This window comes from Petaurus breviceps, unplaced genomic scaffold (genome assembly GCF_028583685.1).
Source record: "Petaurus breviceps papuanus isolate PSGF00001 unplaced genomic scaffold, PetGlider_PUasm1.0 229, whole genome shotgun sequence".
NCBI classification, from domain to species: Eukaryota; Metazoa; Chordata; class Mammalia; order Diprotodontia; family Petauridae; genus Petaurus; species Petaurus breviceps.
Genome location: NW_027185903.1, coordinates 33,349,901 through 33,374,755, shown reverse-complemented (window position 1 = coordinate 33,374,755; position 24,855 = coordinate 33,349,901). Strand labels below are relative to the sequence as shown.

The 24,855-nt window shown below is 38.7% G+C and overlaps 1 pseudogene; it reads right to left on the bottom strand.

Moving 5' to 3' along the window:
• Positions 1 to 1,309: 1,309 nt before the first annotated feature.
• LOC138167291 (olfactory receptor 2AP1-like) lies at positions 1,310 to 22,900 on the bottom strand (annotated as a pseudogene).
• Between the last annotated feature and the right edge of the window lie 1,955 nt (positions 22,901 to 24,855).

The window sequence follows — 24,855 nt, the reverse complement described above, 5'->3', positions numbered from 1 at the left end:
GACAGTTCAGTTATTCTTATGTTGAAAGCAATGATTACTATAAAATAATCACAGCATTTATTACAGAATGATTAGAACCAAATCCAACAACTTAACTTATATTCCTACCATTATAATCTTCTGGGAGGCTGATAGGACTACCTTATCATGATATACCAACTTTGCAATACTGCTAATTAGCCATTTTCCATTTTATCTTTCCTTCAAGTTTCTATTCAAATAGCAGTTTGATTTTCATCCTGGTGCCCATTCTTTTGATGTTATCCAAATTTTCCTATTAGCTGTGAACAAAGGGACACCAGGAAACATCAGGTCAGGGTCAATGTTAGACATTTACCCGAGCATAAAATCATGAAAATGTATTCTTTTAACAGAACAAAAGAGTCACAACTAAGTGAAAACAGTTAAGTAAGATATTGTTAGGTAGTCCTTAAGACTTGTTTTGTTTTCCCCAGTGCTCTTGCTCCCAAATCAAAAGACTCCTGATGAAAACACACAGTTTCTGCTTATCTCTTTCTGCTTATCCAAGGAGAAGTCATCCTTCCTGGATTGGAAGAAGGGAATTGAAGATGTTGTAGATATCTGCTGTTGCTGTAGTCATCCTGCTGCCATAGGACAGTCACCGTCTCTTCTCTTTACCTTTAGAGTCCCTAACTCCTGCCTTGGGCTGGACATGAAAAACATTTCTCCTCTCATCCTATTTGAGAAGAGTTTCCTCTCATTGCATCTTGGAAGGACTACAAATCTCAGGGTTTTTGTGGCTAGCCAACCATAGCCAGAGGTTATTACATTCTCATCATCAAGCTCTCTGTACCCACTGGTTCCTCCCAGACATCTGCAAATATTCCTGAGAAAAGAAATCCTTACCTTGACTCTGCCAACCCCTCAAGTTGTTGCCTTGTATTCTCTGCTCCCTTTAATTAGCTAAATTCCTAAAAAGGGCTAACTATACTTGCTCTTCCACTTCATGACCCACTTCCTTCTCAATCTCTTGCAGTTTCTAACATTCTCTTTCTTAAAATTTCTTTGAATGCTTTTGGTTAGAGTTTGCATTAATTAATCAGTCAGTTAATTAGCTTACATGTATTGGTCCAACACAAAAAAGGTTCTTAGAAAGGGACTTTTGTCTTTGTATCCCCAGGATCTAGCATGATGTCTTCTGCTTGTTAGGATCCTTAGAAGGTTTGTTGAATGAATTTAAGTCGGAGAGAATGCTTTTGGGAATCTTTTGATTCATTCACCTTTTTTCTTCTTGTTTTCCATGCAGGTTTGAATGGTCACATTGAATTATCAAAATAACTCATTTTCATCAATGACTTATGACCTTTTGGATCAAGTCCTTGAAGGCTCGTATCACTTGTTTGTTCCTGAGGGTGTAAATGAAGGGATTCAGCCGAGGAGTGATGGCAATTGGGAGTAAACTTACTTCTTTTGGGAAGCTGAAGTCTTCTTTGGCTGGTGGTTTAATGTATTATTATTTTTTTGTGGCCTAAATTTCATAATGGAAAGGTGATTAAGAGAAAAGAGGAGAGGAAGGAGATAAAGAAGAATATGTGCTGTGCCTTAATGAAGTCAAAGCTAACAATGAAGGGAGAATAGCTCCTGTAGTCTCTCAGGAAGAAGAATGAATTGGGAAGAATGGGTAAGGAGGTAATCAGAAGGATTGAAAAAGTGGGAAAGAAAGGAAGAAATCTTATTTCAGTTGAGGCATTGATAAATGCTTCCATGGTGGAAGAGAGCTATTTTATAAAGGAAGATGGAGATTTTACCATGTGTGCAACTTGCAGGAATTTTGTGCTTAGAGGGACCACTTATCCTGCCACAAAAGAATGGGAATCAGACTATGAGAAAGAAGGGAGGGCATGGAACCAGGGAGTAGATTTTGTTTTATATTGAATTCTCTCTTATGTTCTGCTGTGCACATAGAAATGTTCTTTTTTTCTTTTCTTATTTTGTGTTTAAGTTTAAAATGAATAAAAAATGAACAAGAAACCATAAAACAAAATTGAAAGAATGAAAAAACAGAAAATGTGAAATATTTCATTAAAAAAAACTGACCACCCAGAAACACCTGTAACCTTGAGCAAGTTACTTACCCCCAATTGCTTAGGGGTGGCCAGGTGGCTCAGCAAGTAAGAGCACTGGCTCCAGTGTCGGGATGACCTGGGATCAAATCTGGGCTCAGATACTTAGCACCACACCCAGAAATAACTGGCTGTGTAACCTTGAGCAAGTTACTTAACCCTGATGGCTTTAAAAAAAATGACCTGGAAAATAAATCTAAGGAAGATCATTTGACAGGAGCTTTTGAAAGCCATGATTAAAAAAGAGCCTAAACATCATCTTTCATGAAATTATCAAGGGGAAGATGGTGGAGCAGGTCAGAAAACTTTCAGCTCTCCAAACTTCCTTGACAAAAAAAGAAAGAACATTGACCCAGAGCAGTAGAAATAAATATGGGGCAAAGCAGTTGTCCTCCTAAGACTATTTGAGAGGACCCCGGGAGATATCTAAATTCCAGGGGCAGGGAGGTTTGGCCTGAGTGAAGTGCAAGAACCTTGAGGCTGACTCTGAAGAATCAATAAACAAGACACCTTGAGAGCAGCTGGGTTTAGAAGCAGCCTCAGTCTTGGAAACTTTCATTTTGCAGACAGCGTGGGGCATCTGATGACTAAATAGGAGAAGATTGAAGGACCTTCTGTGTTGAGCGATGCCAAGCGCAGCTGGGCTGACCAGACTCATCCTAAGCTCTGGATTCTAGTAGAAGGGGCTTGTACATACCTGGTGAGAGCAGGAGGGAGGGATGGGGACCCTGCTGGTTGTGTGGACACTTGCAGGAGAACAGTCTCTAGTTTTAGTTCCAGGGCACACAAGATAACTGTGGTTTGTAGCCACTGGATGGAGCTAGGAGCAAGGAGGGATCAGGGAGCAAGATAATTTGTGAGACAGTATGGCTGGGGGCCCTAGCCACGGTTTAAAATGGAGTAGAGAGAAGAGCCTAAGGTTGGGCCCTGAGACAGACATCAGAAAATAACAGTAAGAAGGACCTGATACTTGGGACGTCACTTTGCATACCTCTAGACTACAACTTGATTACACTAATAGCTGCTAAAAACAAACTAAAACAAAAAAAATAAGAAGGGAGAAAGAACTTTACCATTGATAGTTAATATGAAGATAGACAAAAATCTGGGTTCATATTCAGAGGAAGATAATGGAGCTAAAAAAGCCACTCCTTTTTCAATAAGAAATGTCAAATGGTCTCAAGCACAAAAAAGTTATTGGAAGAGCTTAAAAAGGACTTTAAAAATCAAATAAGGCAGTGAATATAGCACTGGCTCTAGAGTCAGGAGGACCTGAGTTCAAATCTGGCCTCAGACACTTGACACACTTACTAGCCATGTGACTTTGGGCAAGTCACTTAACCCCAATTGCCCTCCAAAAAATAAAGCTAAAAAAAAAAGCAAATAAGGGAGATTGAGAAAAAATAGAAAAAAAGACATTATCAAGGAAAACTGCCCTGATATCCTAGAACCAGAGAATAAAATAGAAATTAAAAGAATCTACCTATCTTCTCCTAAAAGAGATCCCAAGATGAAATCTCTCAGGAATATTATAGCCATATTCTAGAGCTCCCACGTTAAGGAGAAAATATTACAAGCAACTAGAAAGACACAATTTAAATATCACAGAGCAACAGTCAAAATCACAAAAGATTTAACAGCTTCTACATTAAAGGGTTGGAGGGCATGGAAAGTAATAATTCTGGAGGACAAAGGAACTGGTATTACAACCAAGAAATCATCTATTCAGCGAAACTGAGTATAATCCTTCAGGGGGAAAATGGATATTTAATGAAATAAAGGACTTTGAAGCATTCCTGATGAAAAGAGCAGAGCTGGATAGAAAATTGGACCTTCAAATACAAGATTCAAGAGAAGCATGAAAAGATAAACAAGCAAGAGACATCATAAGGGATATAATAAAGTTAAGTTGTTTGCATTTCTCCATGGGAAGATGATACTTGTAATTCACAAGAACTTTCTCATGGTTAGGTCAGTTAGGAAGAGCATACAGAGGCAGAGGCCATGGGTGTCAGTTGACTATGATGGATGATTTCTAAAAAAATAAAATTAAAGGGTGAAAAAGAGAGATGCATTGAGAGAATGGAGAAGGGAGAGGTAGAAGGAGGTAAATCATCTCATATAAAAGAGGTGCAAAATAACTTATACAGTGGAGGGGAAGATGGGTGGTGGTGGAAGACAACCCTGGAACCTCACTGTCATCAGAATTGACTCAAAGAAGGAATAACACACACACTCAATTGAGTAAAGAAATCTATCTTACTCTACAGAGAACTAGGAGGGCAAGGAAATAAGAGAATGTGGGACACTGATAGAAGGGAGGGCAGATTGGAAGAGGTAATGGTCCAAAGCAAAATACCTTTAAGGGTGTGAAAGGAAAGAGAAAGAAGGATAAGCAAGTGAAAAATATGATGGAGGGAAATATACAGTGATCATAACTGAAGAAATTTTTGTTAATAAATTTCTCTGATAAGGACCTAATTTCTCAAATATATAGGCAACTGAGTCAAATTTATAAGAATACAAGTCATTACTCAGTTGATAAATGATCAAAAGATATGACCAGGGAGTTTTCAGATCAAAAGATCAATAGTCATATGAAAAAAATAATTTCACTATTTATTGGAGAATTGCAAATTAAAACAACTCTGAGGTACCACTGCACATTTATCAAATTGTCTAATATGACAGAAAAGGAAAATGATAAATCTTGGAGGGTATCTGTAAAAATTGGGACACTAAAGTACTGTTGGTAGAGTTGTGAACTGATCCAACCATTTTGGGGAGCAACTTGGCAATTTGGAACTATGCTCAAAGGGCTATAAAACTATTCATACCCTTTGACCCAGCAATGCCATCACTAGGTCTGTATCCCAAAGAGATTTTTAAAAAACAGGCAAAGGACCTACATATACAAAACGTATTTATCGCAGCATTTTTGTGGTCACAAAGAAGTGGAAAATGAGGGTATGCCCATAAATTAGGAAATGGCTGAAGAAATTGTGGTATATGATTTTGATGGAATGCTGTTGTACTATAAGAAATGATGAGAGGATGCTTTCACAAAAAACTGGAAAAACTAACATGAACTGAAGCAAAGAGAAGTGAGCAGAACCAGAACACTTTACATAGTAATAGTGATGTTGTGCAATGATCAAGTATGAATGACTTAGCTATTTTTTTTTGTATCAATACAAGGATCTAAGACAATTCCAAAGGATTTATGATGAAAAATACTATCCACCTCCAGAGGAAAAATACTGATGAAATCTGAATGCATATTTTTCTTTTAAAAAACTTTCTTTTTTTCTTTTTTCTTTTTGGTCTGTGGCTCATAGAAAGCTAAGTGGCCCAAGGGAAGCTAGGTGGCACAGTTGATACAGCACCCAGTCTGGAGTCAAGAGTTAGAAAGACCTGAGTTCAAATCCAGCCTCAGACACTGAGTAACTGTGTGACTCTGGGCAAGTTAATCCTGTTTACCTCAGTCTCTTAATCTTTAAAATGAGCTGTATAAGGAAATGGCAAACCACTCCAGTGTCTTTTCCAAGAAAACCCCAGAATAAGGTCATGAAGAGTCAGACATAACTGAAACAACTCAACAGCAATAAAAATGTTTTCTATGACTGCATATGCATAACCCATATAAAATTGCTTGCTAACTCAGGAAAGAATGAGTGGAGGGGAAAGGGGAGGGAAGAAGGGAGATATTTGGAAATAAAAATTTAAAAAAAGATATGCTAAAATTATTTTCATATATAATGGGAAAAATAAAATATTTTATTAAAAACTAATGAATAAAGCAAGTGGAAGGGAAGATGAGAAAGGAGATTTTACTTGACTACTTAGATAAGGGGAAACAATGGGGAGAATTAAATAACTAGACAAAAGCAAGTAAGAAAAAAACTAATAAGCAAAATTCTAAAACTATGGATAAAGGTAACATGTTGAAGGGAGAATTGAGGGTAAGGGCAAGAGAGCTAGTGAGAGTGGGATTACCCTAAAAAAGATTAAGGTCAAATAATTGAAGAGACGTAGTTCCATGTTTACAGAGGAAGATTGGAAAAAAATCCAAATTGAAATGCTCCCCCCCAATATTAGAAATCAAATGGAGGAAAATATAAGCCTAATGCTCATAACCTTAAATGTGAAAGAATTAAAAATGCAATAAAATAAAGTGATAATTTGCATAAGAAAACAATACTCTATAATCTTTAGCTTACAAGAAACAGAAATGTACAAAGAAAAAAATGACTATACATCAAATGAATCCCAAAAGAAGGAACTATAATCATGTTATTGGACAAAGCAAAAAAAAATAGATTTAAAATATAAAAACAGATAAACAAGAAAACTACATTATGCTGAAAGGAACCATAGACAGCAAACTAATATAAAAATTTAACTTATATGCTCTAAATACCTTTCATAAAGGACACATGAACTGAACTATAAGAAGACATAGGCTGCAACACAATAGTGATAGTACATTTCAAGGCCCCTTTATCAGCTTCAAATGGGTAAAATAAAAAGAAAAACATAGAATTATACAAATTGCTGGAGAAATCAGAGTTAAGAGACTTGTGGAATCTATGAAAAAGTAACGGCTAAAGAATATTCTCAATTTCACATGGAAGTTTTTACAAAACTTGACCATGTTTTAGGGCACAGAGATGTTTCAGATAAATTGAAAAAAGTCAGAAATTGTAAGTACCATCCTTTACAGACCATACCACAATAAAAATAATTACTAGTTCAGGAATCACAAACAAAAGACACAGATCCAAATAGATTCAACAGGGAAATCTTAAATAATGAGAACTTCAAAGAACAAATCACAGAAATAATAATTATGTGGGAGTAAATTATGATGAAACAACACACCGAAAAAGCCAACAAGGATGCCCATTGTTGTTGTAGTATTGTTTCAATTGTGTCCTACTCTCCGTGATCCCATTTGGGATTTTCTTAGCAAAGATACTAGAGAGGTTTACATTTCTTCCTCCAGCTGAGGATCTTACATCTTAAGGAAAATAAGGCAAATAAGCTTAAGTGACTTTCCCAGTGTGACATAGCTAGTAAGTGTTTGAAGACAGATTTGAAGTCAGGAAGCTGAATCTTCAGGTCTGGTACTCTATCCATTGCTCCACCTAGCTGTCCTTCAAGTATATCCACTTTTCCCACTATTATTTGATATAAACCGGGAAACACCAGCAATGTCAATAAGAAAAAAGAAATGAAAATCATAAAGAAACTTAAGGAGAAGATAAAACAAATCCTACTTGTGATGATATGATGTTTTATTTGGAAAATCCTAGTGGACTAGCAAAAGTAATAACCAACACAATAATTAGCAAGTTGTAGGTTACGTAAGAAATCTTCCGAAATCAACTACATTTCTATATAATAATAATAATAATAATAATAAACTCCTTGAGATAAAAGTAGGAAGGAAATCCTATTCCAGACAGATATAAAATACATACATACCTGGGCATAAGTCTACCAAAGCACACAAAACACTTATATAGATTCACTCAAACAATGCTCCTTAAAGAAATAAAGAACAACTTTGATAGTTGAAGGAGCATTCAATGCTCATGGTTGGACTTTGCCAACATAATAAAAATGACAATGCTGCCAAAGAGCATTTACACTTTTAATGCTATGCCAATCAAATTAGCAAGAAGATGCTTTATAGAACCTGACACCATAAGAGCAAGTGCGATGGAAAAAACCAAAGAACGAGAATATCAAGGAATCAAGAACAGAAGTAGGAATGAAAAGGGAACAATAGTTCCAGATCTCAAAGTATAGTACAGAGCAGCAGTCACCAAAACCAAATGCTACTGGTTAGAAAAATAGAGGTAGATATATATATATACACACACACATACACACACACACACACACACACACATATATAATAGATCAGACAAGGAAAAATTAAAAAACAATGAAACTCAACAACCCATTTTTCAACTGGAAAACAGAAATTTCTTAGAAAAGAGCTCCTTTCTGTTTGACCAAAACTTCTGGAAAAACTGGAAAGCAAGCTGGAAGAAATGAGGCTTAGAACACCACCTCATACTGTATTCCACGATATATGACTAAAGATCATACTATAAAAATATTAAAAGACAAGTAGATCACATGTATCCCCCAGCTATGAGTAGGTATATTATCAACCAAACAAGGTATAGAGGTATGTATAAAAATAAAATAACTGCTTATGTGAAACAAAAAAGCATCTATACAGACAAAATGAGTACATCTAAGATAAGGGAAGAAGTCAAATGGGAAAAAAATCTGTTTACCAAGTTTCTTTATAAGGATTTGGTATTCAAGATACAGAATCCATTAAATAAATGCCATTTCCAAGTAGATATATGGTTAAAGGCTATGAACAAAAAGTTCTCAAAGAAGCATTGTAAGCTATTAAAACTACATGAAAGAATGCTCCAAATTACCAATAATAAGATAAATAAACAAAAGAACCCTGAGTTTTTACTTCACAGTCTGCAAACTGGCAGAGAGGAAAAAAGACAATGTTGGTGAGGTTGTGGGAAAATGGGTAAACTGGTGCATTATTGCTGGCGCTGTGGAGCAGTATACCCATTTTGGAAAGCCACTTGGAATCATTCAAATAAATTGACTAAAATGTCCATACTTTTGACCCAGCAATTATATTACTAGGCTTATACTCTGAGTAGGACATAAGATAAGATAGGAAGAAAGTCTCCATATATACCAAAATTTTTATAGCAACATTATTTTTGGATTACAAAAAATTGGAAACAAAGTAGATGCCCATCAATTGGAGATGACTAAACAAATTGTGGTATATCAATGTAATGGAACATTTCTGTGCTCTAAGAAATTATGAGTATGATGAATACAGAAAAACATGGACAACTCTACATAGACTGACACAGATTTAAGCAAGCAGAGTCAAGGAAAAAAACCACACACTGTGACTACAACAATGTAAATGGAAAAAACCCCCACACATACACAATAAATGAAAAGTAAATGTTGCAATGTTATAAAGAATAGGCATGACTTGAAAGAAATTATATGAAGGGATACTTCTCATCCTCCCCTTTGTGGAGGTGAGACAAATGTTGCACATTTTAAATAATTTCAGAATATACATATATATATACATATTCTGAAATATATATTTGCCTAAAGCCACATGGCTAGTGTGTCAAGCATCTGAGGCTAGATTTGAATTCAGATTCTCCTGACTCCAGGGCTGGTGCTCTATTCACTGTGCCACCTAACTGCCCCAGAATATTTTTGATATGTAGATGTTTATGTTGATTTGTTTCCTCTTCTTTTTCTATTTTTGTCTTTAAAATACTATTTATTACATGGAATGGCTCTTTGGGAAGTGGTAGGAATGGGGGGGGCACGCTAGTATAGTGATGTGAAAAAAAACCTTCATATATGTCAATTTAAAAAAACTTTAAAAGAAGAAGTTCCTGGACCCCAGGCTAATAACTCCCCTTATCCCCTAATGAGAACTGGGAGGATGGATAAAGTTTGTGTAAAGGCTGATATGGGCTAACTATAAGAACAACATTTCTGCTGGTTGCCAGGATGGGGATGAAGTCTCTCAGGAGGTTATGCATCCCCTCTCATGGAAGATTGTTTCACGAAATATTCATTAGATGATTGCTTATTGGACACGTTGTAAAAGGCATTGAACTTCCTTGTGGCTTTGTAAGATTCTTTGATCCTATCATTTTAGATGTGACACTTCCATCTGATTTTTTTTATTGCTCATTTCTTATTTCCATTCCTTTGTCATAGCTCTGAGGATCACTATTCTCCTTTGATTCCTCCATTTTTGTAGTTCTTTCTTTCTTTCTCTGTGTCTGTGTCTTCTTTGCCTACTCATTATGGGGTGGGGAGGAGTGTGAATATAAGTGCAAGTATATGTGTATATAGAATATTCTTAAAGTTTTAGTGTAGTTTTATGTTATTAAAGCTTAAAAATACACTAAGACTTTTGGGACACTCCATATATACATAGAAATGTGCACATACAATTTTTGATACCCTATGTCATTCCTTTCTATGAAATAGAAGTAAGACGAACCTTCTCCAAGACCTAACATGAGGAAGCTATTGGGGAGTGCATAGTAATCCTTCCCCTTTCTCTAGCTTTCTTCCCAAGAGCATTCCAAGAGAGGCCTGCATGATACTATTTCCTTTTATGTTTACAAGGATTTTGGAAACATTAGCACTATGGATCATTCCTTATGTCAAATCACTGATAAGTAATGATCATGGGTGACTGCTCCTCGGTTTCCCAGCTGATTTCAGGATCTCTGGGGGTATTTCATAGAATCACAGAGTTTCAGAACTGGGAGGAACCTTGGGGACAATCTGGTCCAGGGGAAGGGAAACTGAGGCTTTGAAACCACATGTGATCTTCTAGATTCTTAAGTGTAGCCTTTTGACTGAATCCAAATTTTACAGAACAAAAAGAAAAACAAAAAATTTGTTCTGTGAAATTTGGATTCAATCAAAAGGCCGCACTTAGGGATCTAGAAGGCCACATGTGACCTCAAGGCTGCAGGTCCCCCACTCCTGATCTAGTCCAACTACTGCCTGGCCAAGGCTCTCCTGAGAGCTGTGTTGCCAGAGGGCTAGCTCAGGCAGATGCAGCCTCAGCCTGATCCAGGTGCTTAGGAATCCCAGGGTGGGGACAGACTTCTGTAGCATTTTCAGGACCCAAATGAAGGGCAGAACCTTTGCTAATTGGTTTCAGCATGATAATTATAGGCTGAAAAGTACCGGGGAGAACTCTCTCCCTAGAAGTACAGACAGCAATTAGGATTAGAAAGCTGATGGTAAGGAACATTCTTCATCTGTCAGCTAGTCCCATGGAGGGTGTCGTCCTGGGACATCTTACTTCTGCTTGGCCTTGGGGACCTGTGGCCACTTCTCTTGAGCTGGAGGTGGAATGACCTTGCTGGTGCATGGCTCTGGTACCTTGGTGGTGCATGGTTCTGGCACCTTAGAATGGGAAGGCTCTGGTACCTTGGGGGCACATGGTTCCTGGGGAGGTGGTTGTCAGGGCTGTTTCACTTGCTGCTGATGAACTTGGGGAGGTGAGGTACAAGGCATCTTCTGCTGCTTAGAAGACATGGTTCTGTGATGTGGATAGACCTGGTGTTCAGAGAAGAGCAAGTTCTGTGGCTTCTGGGTCTGTTCGAGATCAGCTAATCTTTACGCATGGCAGACTTGTGAGCATTTTCCACATCTGTTTCCTTTATTACTGCAATTTCAACTGATTCAAAGACTGTGGGAGAGCAGGCCTTATGTAAGTGGACAGGTAGATTTAGTCAGAAGGGAAGAAATGGGACTGATGTTCAGAGTGTGTTCCAAAAGAAATGATGCTGGTGACCCCTACAGGTCTCATGGGGTATCTTTGGCAGGTTCTACAATGATGAGAATCACCCAGGTTTTATCTGCTCTGTTCAGTATAGCATTGGGAGTTCATCTCGATGAGTTATCTAAATGTGCCCTGGGGATGCTCATTCTGAAGATCTTAATGAACTTCCTTAATTGGCAACTTTGGAAATAAACCTTGAGCAGAAAGAGGGTCCAGAGAGGTATGGGAATAGGTACTGGGCGAGAATCAGTTGAATTTCTGGAATCTTCCACTGACTTTGGGTATCCTCAGCAATGCACAAGTTACCTGATATCCAAATCTCTTTGTGATGAAGACTCTCTGGGGACCTTTCCAGCTGTTCCAGGTAATGGGAGATACTGGAAGTTGTTGTTTTAGAACATGAGAACTCATCTATTCCATCTCTCTCATTTTATAGCTGAAGGATCTGAGGCCCAGATATTAAGTGACTTAGCCAAGGTTATGCAGGGAATAAGTAAGAGACCTGGAATTTGAACTCAAGTTCTCGTTCTCCAAGTCCAGCACTATTTGGTTTGGAGCAGTCCTTGCTATGTCCCTTACAGTGAATTGTCCACTGAATTCTTTCTCATTGATGGAAAATAGGAGACCTTCTGGTCCAATCTCCCATTCTTGTTTCATTTAGTAACTTCCTATCCACACTTTTTCTGTCCTTCATAGGCCCAAGCCTATCCATTCATGCATTTTTCATTGACATTTTTCATGTGGCTTTCAATTCTCTCCAGAACTACACCCCAAACTTCAAGCAGTTCCACGATCTTCTTCCCCCATTCCTACTCATATTCTATTGAAGAGAGCCAGCATCATGCCACTGAGTCAGCTAGGTTGACTACATATTTATGTGTGTAATTCCAACTGAACCTTCACTGGAGCAAGGCAATCTTTCAATTTCTCCCTACTTGATTGGTTGTCCCACTCATCATAGAATCGGTTCTAAAACTTTTCTTTTTTTCTCAAGCTTCCCACATTATCCCTTATATTGTCATCTGATGGCCTCTCCTCATTCTTTTTTTTTTGTGCATGGATTTTATTTTATTTTTTTCAAATGCTTCATTAACTTCTGATTTACACCATTCATTTCTACCAGATTTTGAGTTACAAAATTTTTCCCCATTTTCCCCCTATCCACCGCCCTAAAATAGCAGTCCCACAGGATATCCCCTCCTCCAATTTGCTCTCTCCCTTATTTTCTCCTATACCCCTTTCGACTTTTCCAGTGGATCTCTATGCCCCAGTCCCTGTATATCTTATTTTCCAATTACATGTAAAATAGTATTATTAATAATAATACTATATATATATATATTTGAGTATTTGATTTTAAAACTCTGAATTCCAGATTCATTCCCTTCCTCCCTTGTCTCCCACCCTTATTGGGAAGATAAGCAGTTCAATATAGGTTGTACATGTGTGGCTAATGCAAAACAATAACATAGTAGATATATTGTAAAAGACTGACTATATTTCCCTCCCTCCTATCCCATCTCCCACTTGTTCTAGTCCCACTTTTCAAAAGTGGGTGCTCCCAACTTCCCTCCCCCTCAGCCTGCCCTCCCTTCCATCATCCCTCCTCTCATCCCTTTCCCCCACCCCCCTACTCTCATGGAGGGTGAGATACCCCATTTAGTGTGTATTTCATTCCCTCCCCAAGCCAAATTCAATGGGAATAAGGTTGACCCATTCCCTTTTGCCTTCCTATTCTTCTCCTCCATTGTAACCATTTTCCCTTGCCTCTTCTATATGAGATAGGTTATCCCATTCTGTCTCTCCCCATCTACTCTCATTATATTCCTCTCTCACCTCTTAATTTCACCTTTTAAGTATCATCCCTTCCTGTTAAATTGGTCCTGTGCCCTCTATCTATGTACACCTGTAAACATATATACACACATTCACATATGTATTCATCTGCCCATATACACTCATATATATATTTCTATTCCCTTCAACTACTGAGAAAAGTTTCATCAGTTACAATTATTGTTTTTCCATGTAGGAATGTTAGTAGTTCAACTTTGATAAGTTCCTTATGATTTCTTTTCCCTGTTTAGCTTCTCATGCTTCTCTTGCTTCTTGTATCTGAATGTCAAATTTTCTATTCAACCCTGGTTTTTTCAGCAAGAATGCTTGAAAGTCCTCTATTCCACTGAATGACCATATTTTCCCCTGAAACATGATACTCAGTTTTGCTGTGTAGGTGACTCTTGGTTTAAATCCCAGCTCCTTTGCCCTCCAGAATATCATATTCCAAGCCCTTTGATCCGTCAGTGTAGAAGCTGCCAGATCCTGGGTTATCCTGATTGTGTTTCCACAATATTTAAATTGTTTCTTCCTGTCTGCTGGTAATATTCTCTCCTTAATCTGGGAATTCTGGAACCTGGCTATAATATTCCTAGGAGTTTTCTTTTTGGGATCTTTTTCAGGAGGTGATTGGTGGATTCTTTCAACCTCTATTTTCCCCTCTGATTCTAAAACATCAGGGCAGTTTTCTTTGAGAACTTCCTGGAGGATGATATCTAGGTTCTTACTTTGATCATGGCTTTCAGGTAGTTGAATAATTTTTAAATTATCTCTTCTGGATCTATTTTCCAGGTCAGTGGTTTTTCCAATGGGATATTTCACATTGCCTTCTATTTTTTCATTTGTTTGGATCTGTTTAACAGCATCTTGATTTCTCATAAAATCATTAGCTTCCATTTGCTCCAATCTAATTCTGAAGCAATGATTCTCCTCATTGAGTTTTTGAGATTCTTTTTCCATCTGGAAAATTCGGCTTTTTAAGGCATTCTTCTTCTCGTTGCCTTTTTGAGCCTCTTTTGCCATTTGAGTCAGTCTGTTTTTTAAGGTGTGATTTTTCCCAGTCAGGCTGTTGACAATCATTTCATAATTTTCTTGCATTGTTCTAATTTCTCTTCCCAATTTTTGCTCTACTTATCTGCTTCTTAAGGTCCTCTATGGCCTGTAACCAGCTTGTATTTTCCTTTGAAGCTTTTGGTGCAGGAGTTCTGACTTCACTGTCTTCCTCCTGTTCCATGCTTTGCTCCTTTTTGTCCCTAAAAAAGGAGTCTCATTTTGGAATCTTCTGTCTGCATTGTTTCCTTTGCCTGGTGATGTTGCCCCTCAGTCACTTGACCCCTGGGCTTTTTGCCACAGTGGGACTCTGCCACCAGACAGGGGAGCTTTCTTCCCAAACGCTGGAGTTTTCTCAGCTGCTGGAGGCATTAGATGGGTGCCCTCTCTGAGGTCTCCACACGCTCTGGCAAGCTGGATACACACCCCATTACCTCTACCCTAGACTGCAATCCAGATCCAAGAAGGTTAAAGCAAGAGTGATTACCCCTCAGACTGGTGCTTGGTCCCCCTACACTCTGCAGGACAGGAGCTGAAGCTGCCATGTGGTGCTGGCTGGCTGTGTGGGCATCTTAGTGGCTTCTCGCCCTAGGGGGCAAAAGCCACGCACTCCCAACTACTGGACTACTACCAGTGCAGTACAGACTGCACTGACCTCTCACTTTGTCTTTTGCATCTATGTGTCTATAAATCTGGAAACAGCTACAGCTGCTGCTGATCTGGAGTCCCTCTGGCCAGCAGCTGGTCAGGCCCGCCCTGGGGCTAAAACCTTGGCGTGGGTCTGGGCTCGGCTCTCAGAGTGCTGCGCTGGCAGATTCCTGCCGGCCTGCTGGGCTGTCCTCAGCGGGAGGTTAGCTTCTCTGTGTCATTTTGTGGGTTCTGCAGCTCTAAAGTTTGTTTAGAGTCCCCTTTTTACATGGATTGGGGAAGGTGGAAGCCAGAGAAGCAGGGAGGTCCTTCTTCTACTTTGCCATCTTGACTCTGCCTCCCACTCGTGTGTCTTGCCTCATTCTTTACTGAGAAAGTATAGACCATTTCTGCAAAATCCCTCTTCTCCCTTTGCTTACATCTTACTCCTTCTTGACATCATCTTCTAATCTTTTCTCTCTTATAACACCTTCTTATGAAGATGTGTATGAGGACATTGTGGGGGAAGAGGTACCCAGAAGAACCATAAGTGCTCAAAGGATAGCAAATTATTCAGTTACTTACTTGCAAGCATGTAAATGTGTAGCTACCCAGGCCTATAGGAGCATGATAGGCTATACTTTGGAATGTACATTCAGATCAAGAGCCCAGATCTCTGAGTCTCTCTATATCTGATTGTTGTTGCTGGGCAGATTCACAGGGAACAAGTTGGAGAGGGACCTTAGTGATAGATACTCAACCAGTGGGTTATATGGACAGTTCCCCCCCTCCCCTTTTCCCATTTATCAACCACAAAGGCACTGTGATTAGGAGAGTTTGGTAACCTTGTATAAATGGATTAGGTGAAGTTTGCTAAAGTGATAGTTTGCTAATCTGGAATTCCTTACCTAAATGTAGCTGATAAAGCCAGTTATTGGGTAGACAGGAACTTCACAGTACATAGGAAGGTCAATGACTGGTGATACATGGAGTTATTTCTGTCAGCTAGGGTCTAGCAATAGGCCAGTCTTTACGATGTGACTTATTTTTCTCACCAAGGCAAACTCTTCTAAAAATCCCCTTGATTCTATCCCTTCCTATCTTTCCCCAGAATATTTCCCCAACATTCCATCCATCCATCCATCCATCCATCCATCCATCCATCCATCCATCCATCCATCCATCCTTCATTCACTCATTCATTCATTCATTCTCTGTCTGTCTGTCTCGGTCTCTCTGATCTTTAGTCTTTCCCTTTTGGTCTACTGGTTTCTTCCTTCCTACATACAAATATGTCTAAATTATCCCCATCCTTTAGCATCACCCCCAGATTCAACCTTCTCCTCAAACTATCATACTTTTTCATAGACAAATTCCTAGAGAAAGCTATCTGTAAGCAGATGTTTAAGTAGAGTGCTTATAGAGGTACTCAGCTAAATGCACAGAAGTTACATGTCTACTTTAGGCATCTAGTTGGCAGAGTGGATAGAGCACCAGGTCTGGAGTCAGGAAGACCTGAGTTCAAATTTAACCTCAGATACATAATAGCTGTGTGACCCTGGGCAAGTCACTCAATCCTGTTTGCCTCAGTTTCCTCATTGATAAAATGAGCTGGAGAAGGAAATAGAAAACCCCTCCAGTCTCTCTGCCAAGAAAACCCCAAATGGGGTCACAAAGAGTTGGACATGACTAAAACAACTGAACAACAAAAAGGGAAATGCTTTAGAGAGACAGATTATCGAGCACACATAACTACTGAGGTATTAAAAAAGTGCCAAATTTTATCTAGCATCTTTTTGCTTTGTTCATTTTTGGGTGAATCTTAGGTGACCATGGTGTCTGGCAAAGAGAATGGAGTCTTCAACCTTGGAAAAGTGAGACACAAATGTCAGTTGGAATCCAGGTTAGGTTTTACAGCCAGCACAGAACAGATACCGTGATGAGCAAGGATCAGTCTTTGTCAGTGACTTTCGGGATCCCAGACCAGCGGGACTCATCTGGCAGCCGTGATCCCTTTAGACATGAATTTGCTGATTACAATGTTATGTAGGATCTGAGGAACAAAGTTTTGAGCCTAATCTCTCACCCCTAGAGTGATGTGTTATGGGGAGGATATGCACTGAGGCACTGGGGAAAATGTGTCCATGTGTTCTTGCTATGTTACTTCATGTTTTTTTTTTTTTTTTTGCTTTTTGAAAGGGCAATTGGAGTTGTGACTTGCCCAAGGTCACACAGCTAGTTTTTGTGTTAAGTGTCTGAGGCTGGATTTGAATTCAGGTCCTCCTGACTCCAGGGCTTGTGCTCTATTCATTGCACCACATAGCTGCCCCGATATTACTTCATGTTAAGTGGATAAATGGAAATGAGGTGCTAAGTACTGGCACAATCACGAGTTGAGGGAATCATAATCAGCAAAAAGCTCCCTTGATGAGAGAACTCCCCAGTCCCTCAAGGTACATTAGAACACTGAGTAGAGATGTGGTCTGTCTGGTCCTGAGAGAACAGGTCACAACATACATATTACATACATGACACATTGGTATTTATATAGTGCTTTAAGGTTTGCAAAGCTCTTTGCATTGTAATAAATATTTCATTGTATTCTTGTTCTCTTGCTTTTGTCCCCTGCTGTCATTCGTGGGATCTTTCCTCCTCAATTGTTCTCTTTCTTTTGTAATATACATTTACTCTCAGGTTCCTTTCTTTACATCAGATTTATAAAATATGACCTGTGTTCATAGTAATTCTGTCATCATCATATGAAATGGCTTATGCTTATGTCTCCAGTTAAAGAGTAAAGCTGTCTAATGCTGGACTGGTGGCTAAGTTGCTAGCCCTGTGTTAGGAAGTCCACTCTGCTGAGGGGCTTCCAACGGACCCTTATGATGTAAACAAAGTGACACCAGACAATACAAGCATTTACAAGAATATAAAATCAAGCAAGTGTATTTTTTTTAACAGAATAAAAAATATATCACAATCAACTGAAAATAAGGCAAGGGTTGTTACCCAGGAAATGCCTGTTTTTTTTTAAGACTTATTTTGTTTTTCTCAGTGATCCTACAATCGTATCGGAGGGCTATATAAAAACACCTAGATATGCTCCTCTCTGCTTACACAAAGAGAGGCCATCTTTAAGGACTCGAAGAAGGAAACCGAAGGTGTGGTAGACATCTGCTGTTGTCACGGTCATGCTGCTGCCATGGGATGACCATACTCTGTCTCCTCCTTCAGAGTCCAAAACTTCTTCCTTAGTCTATACATAAAAAATATCTACCCTACCATCTGAGGGCTGACCTGTTGGACAAGAATTTCCTTTCTTCTTAACTTAGGAGAATTACAAATCTCAGGATCTTTGTCATTAACTTCTTGCAAGAGGTTGTTACACTTTTGTTATCAAGCTTTCCTTATTCATCAATTCCTTTCTTGACATCTAGAAAATATTCTTGAGTTTCCTTCATCCTTAGAAAAACAACCATCAAAAGCAAAACCAAAAAACCCCTTTAGTTGACTCTACCATTCACTTAAGCTGTTGTCCATACCTTCTTCTCCTTTTCATTAACTAAATTCCTAAAAAAAAGGCTAAATATAGGTGTTATTTCCTCTTTATTGACTCTTTGCAATTTTGATTTCACCCCTCAATTCAACTGTACACTCCAAGGTTGCCAAGGATCTCTTCAAATCCAATGGTTTTTTCTCAGTCCCCATTCTACTTTATCACTCTAATGATTGTTAGACTGTGATTGCCTTGCTTTTCCTAGACAGTCTCTTCTCACTGACTTTTTTATCAAGAGAAAAATATATACAATTTATTTATTCTGTAAGATAAAAATACATCATGCCATATACATTACAAATTTAGAACGGTATCACTGATATACTAAGTTTTGCAATCCACTATAATTGTGCACACACAAAAAAACTTCATTTTATACTTAGCCTGTGAAGTGTCAATACCGGAATTTTAAGTATAAAATAAAAAGCTAACCTGGTTCAAAATGTTGGTTATGTTTCTACAAGCAAACACAGTATTTATTTTAAAAAAAGAAATGTAAACAAAAACAGTCCATACAAACACATCTTTAAATTACATTTTCCAAACCCCTGTTGCCAGAGTCCTGCAGTTGCAAACATAATTAGTTTTGTTTTGTTTTTTCCTTTTAAATGCTTTTTCCTTAAATGGAAAGCTTTGGGCTAAGATTTTAAGCACCCTTTCCACATGATCCTATTGTGTTTACATGATTCACTATCTCCTCACTGATTTTTAAGACCCTGATCTCCTCTGGTCTTCCCTCATGACTACATGGCCATCTATTCTCAGGGGTCTTTGTGGATCATCATCAATAAGTGTTTATGCCCCCAAAGTTCTGTCCAGAGACCTCTCATCTTTTTCTACATTCACTTTATTGATGATTTCATCAACTCCCATTAATTCAATTATCTCTAAGCAGGTGCTTTCCAAAGCCAAACATCTAGCTCTATACTGTACCCTAAATCCTAGTACTATGAGACATTTCCTTGGATATTTCATAGGCATCTCAATGATCCCATTATGCCTGACCCTTCTCCAAACTCCCCATGCCAGCCTGCCTATTTTTATTTGTCTCTATCACCCTTTTTGTGTGTAACTTTGGGGCCATCCTTGTAAGGAGTATCTTTCTCTCACCCCCTTATATCCTCTCATTTCTCATCTCTTGGAATAAAATTTTGACATCTTCTATTTCTTACATAATTATAAATTAACCTCCCCCTTTCCTTCTCAGATAATTATCCCATATAACAACTTATATTTTTAAAGAGGAAAAAATCAATACAAGTGATAGATACATTTAATAAGTTCAAAAACATGTGCAATGTGCACCTGTGGACCTCTGATATCGATGAAAGGATTGGTTGAGAGCTCTCATATTTCTTCATCTGAGTCATGGTTGATATCTATAATTTTGTGGCATTCACTATTTTTTCGGTGTTGGTTGTTTTCCCCAATGTCTTCTTTCTATTTGCACAACCCATCTCACATCTATTCTCTTCTACCTACTCACACAATCCCTGCCCTAGTTCAGATGCTTACCCCTTCTAGTTTGGACAGTTGGTGCCAGTTTCTTTCCTCACCAATCCATTCTCTTATGGATGATAAATTAATGTTAACAAAACACAGATCCACTATACATAGGAATTTCTACTCAAAATATCTTCATTGCCTCCCTATTGCCTCTAGGATAAACTATAAAATTCCCAGTCTGGCATTTGAGACCTTTTAGTCTGCCTCTTACTGTGATAGTAATGGAATATAAAGATTCCCCTGTATTGGCTTGGTTTTCAAATTGATTGTGTTAAAACCCAGAGCTTGTTAATCCCACCTGTGGGATGGACTTGTTGACTTGAAAAGAGAGACAAGAACTGGGAGGAGTTGGTGACGTAGATTTGGAGAGACAAGAGAGAGGCAGAAGAACTTTTTGGAAGCAGCACCCTCGTGGAGGCAGAGAGAGACTGATAGGATTGCTGAGGGCCACTTTGAATCGCCCTAAACTTTTGAGACCTGCTCCTGGAGCTGCCAAGGACTGAGGAGACATGGCTGTTTTGCTGGTACTTTGTCTGTCTGTTTTGATGTTGTTTTGCCAGATTTGTCCACTGTTGAAAGACAGTCCTGTTGAAGAAGTCCTGGAACCTGGCTGTTGGCTAAGAGCTCCTGAGACTGTCCTGCAGACAGAGAGTGAATACTGTCCACTGGTGAAGGACAGTGCTGTTGTTGCAGGGGTCTGGGAACATTTCTGTTGGTTCAGAGCTACTGAAACTGTCCTGCAGACAGAGAGTGAATGCTGTCCATTGGTGAAGGACAGTGCTGTTGTTGCAGGGGTCTGGGAACCTTTCTGTTGGTTCAGAAGCCCTGAAGAAGGATTTTCTTGTTGTATGTTTACAGAAATCCTGGAAGAGGGTTTTGCTAATGTTTTCAGGGGTCTAGGACTGTTCTGCAGACAGAGGATGAATTAATGAAGAGACTGGCAATGTATCTTGTGGCCTTGCTAAGCCTTGTCTCCCCTGGAACTAAGATTGATGAGAACTTGCCTTGTGTCAAGATGAAGAAAAGATCTCCATTTGGGTATTAAGTGCTGTGCTTAAACTTGTTGTAACTCTGGGGTAGATTCAATTGTGATCCAGGGGTGGGGAACTTTTGACCTCTTTGTGTTCTATGATTGAACAAATGAATGTACTTTATTTAGATTGGAAACTAATCTCCATTTGAGAAGAGGGGTTTGTGATGGACTAAATGAAGGTACAGCCTAGGGGTGGGGTAGTATTTAGAACAGGGACTTTCTAATTGATTGAATGAATGTAAGGTCCTGGGGTGGGGTAGTACTTGGAGATTATTTAATCACCCTTAGTAAATGCTGTATTTGGAATGATGTCATGTTTTGACCTTCTCTGTTCTTAATTTGTCACTAAATAAAATGGAGAGCACCTATGCTGGTATTTTGAACCTTGGGAAGTTGCTTTTCCTTGGCATTACATTACACTTACCTAACTTTCCAGTCTTACCATGTGTCATATTACTTGTTTACTACACTCCATTAGCTAGATAAGTTGATCTGATAGCTAGTATGTGCATTCCATCTTCTGCTTTTGTACTTTTGCACGTAAGATTCCCCCATATCTGGAATGTACTCCTCTCTCACCATTGCCTCTTAGAAGTCTATCTTCCTTAACCACAGCACACATCCAGCTTTTAACATTCAACCTCTTGAAACTACTTTGAATACCTTTGGCTCGATTTTAAATTTATCTATCTAAGCAGATGCACATTTCCAGCACAAAGTAAGCTCCTTGAAGATACTTTTATCTTTTCATCCCCAACACTTAGCACAATGCTTTGCATACAGTAAACACTTTAAAATTTTGTTGGATGAATTTAAATCAGAGAAAGCATTTTGGGAAATCTGTTTCTTCATTCATCTTTGTAGACTTGAATTGTGGGTCTTATTAATGATTCATGATCTTTTGGACCAAATTCTGAAGGCTTGTATCACTTATTTGTTCCTTAGGGTATAAATGAAAGGGTTTAGTAGGGGAGTGATTGTAGTTGGGAATACACTCACTTCCTTTCGGAAGATAAAATCGTCCTTTGCTGAGAGTTTAACGTATATGAAGAGCTGCCATAGGAGAGAAAAATCACAATCATATGGGAAGAACAGGTGGAAAAGGCCTTTTTCCTTTACTGGACAGAAAGACATCTCAGTATTATCTGGATAATATTTGAGTAGGAGAAAATCACCAACCCTAAGGTGAGTGTCACTATGGCTAAGAGAGAATTAACTAGCTCTACCAGGCCTGTGTCTGAGCAGGAGAGCTTCAGAAGGGGAGTAATATCACAATAATAATGATTTTTTATATTGGATGAACAGAAGTCCAAGAGACTTGCTATTAGGACAGCTGGGGCAGCAATCAGGAAGCCAGCCAGCCAAGAGCAGAGGACAAGCAGGATGCAGACTCTGATGCTTATGATGGTTGTGTAATGCAGTGATTTTTTGATGGCAACATACCTGTCATAGGACATGGTGGCCAAAAGGTAAAACTCTGTGGCCCCCAGAAATATGGCAAAAAAGTACTGAAGGAAACAGCCAGCAAAGCTGATGGTTTTGTTACCTGTTGAGATGCTCAGTAGGATTCTGGTAGTAAAAATAGATACGTAGCAAATTTCTAAGATGGAAAAATTCTGAAGGAAGAAATACATGGTTGTCTGGAGGTGGGAGTCTCGTACAGTGAGAGTGATAATGGTCAGGTTGCTGAGGATGCTGGATATATACAGGAGAAAAAGGAAGATAAAAAGCACAATCTGGAATTCAGTGACATCTGTCAACCCCAGAAGAATGAAATTAGTCAATGTGGTGAGATTTTTCATTGTGACCTTGGTTGAATCCGAAGGTGAATAGGAGAGAAATCAATGGTTAGGATGGAACCTGAATATATTAAATAGGGACAACCAGTCAAATCAGCTCCTCATGAATTTCATTATCTATCACAACCTTTGGTTGCTTTCTGCCAACCTCCTTTTTCATGTGTAGTACAGGTTGTCTTAAAAGTTCTTTTTTTAGGATGTCCCTTTGCTACCCATTGGAATCATTCTAGGAAGGACATTGATAAGTGACATGGAAGTCAGAGGAGGATAATGTGGATAGTAGAAACTAAGGGATAATGCTATAATAAGATTAGTTGAATAAACAAGGGGCTAGGGATGTTTAGTGTGAGAATACTTGGGGGAAATATGAAATTCCCTTTAAGTATTTGAAGGGATGTCATGTGAAAGTGGGATGAGACTAATTTTGTTAGGCTCAACATTTTTTGTGTTATGGATCCCTTGGGCAGTCTGCTGGAGCCTTCTCAGAATCATGTTTATAAGTGCATAAAATAAAATGTATCATATTACAAAGGAAATCAATTACATTAAAATATACTAACAATTATAGTTACATTGTTGTTAAATATAGTTAAAAACAAATATAAAGGATCAAGTTCCTTAACCCCAGGTTAAGAACCCTAATTCACTCCTCTAGTGGGCATAAGTATGAATACTGGTTAATAGTTATGGAATGACTAATTTAAGCCAAATGTTAGAACAGACTTGCTACTGGCGGCCAGAAGGAGGGTGGGGGTATCTCAGGAGGTCATGCTTCCCCTCTCATGGAAGATCTTCTTGTGAAGACTGTTGGGCATATTGTAAGCATCATTATTTTTTTGAGCGTTGGTTGTACTAGATGGACTTTGAGACCTCTTGGGACTTTGTGAGATTCTTTATTGTGTAATTTTATGTGTATATCTCCATCTGATTTTTGTTAATAGTTTCCCATTTCCATTCATTTATCATGACTCCAAGGCTCCTTTGATACCTCCATCCATGTAGTCATGTCTTTCTTATGTTTGGATCTCCATTTTTTCCCTTTCCCATTATTGAGGGTGTTTGCATGTTATGTCAAGATAGGATATGATGAAGGTATTTGGAGCGGGCACAGAGAGATCTTTCTTATCTCTCTAGCTCTCTTTCTAAGAGCACTCCCAGAAATCCTTCCATGGCTTTATTTCCCTGTATGTTTGAGGGGATTTGGGGAGCTGTTAATTAGCACTATAGGTCTCTCCTATTGACAAGTAGTAACCATCAGTAGCTGCTCCTCAGTTTAATTGACTTCAGGACTTCACATTTTTTTGCTTTCCTTTCCATGACTATTGCAGGTATTGTCTAAAATATATGGACTATTAAGAAATAATTAATATAATCTCTTTGCCTAGACATTCAGAATTCAAGAATCTGAGAGCTGTAAGGGATCCCAGGATTTTTCTCTCTGGTCACCCACCTTTGGCTTTCATTCCCAGTAGGGTCCTATTATAAATTAATGTAACAACAGGTAGTGCTTGAAGGTTTTCAAAATGTCTTACAAATATTATCTTATTTTTATTCTCACAAAACCCCGAGAGTATATGTTATCAGTACCCCTATTTTGCAGATAAAACTGAGCTACTTACAGAGGTTGAGTGACTTGACCATGGCCGGATCTGTACTCATTTGTCCTTGGATTTAGATCTACTGTACCCCCTGGGTGTTTCATCGGATTGTTATCACAATGATTTTTCTATTCCATAGACTCAGAGAACAATGGAGCGTTTTTGTTTGTTCTTTGTTCTTGAAGAAGACCATGATACTAGGAAGGTGATACCATGACATGGAAGTGAATTGGATTTAAGTGAGGAAGGGCTGTAAAGTCACCAGCCTTACTTTCTCCTCTGGAGTCTTCTGGCTCAAGTGACAAGATATAGATCAGGAAGACCGGAGATGGTCCTGGATGCAATGGGAGATGTTGGCCT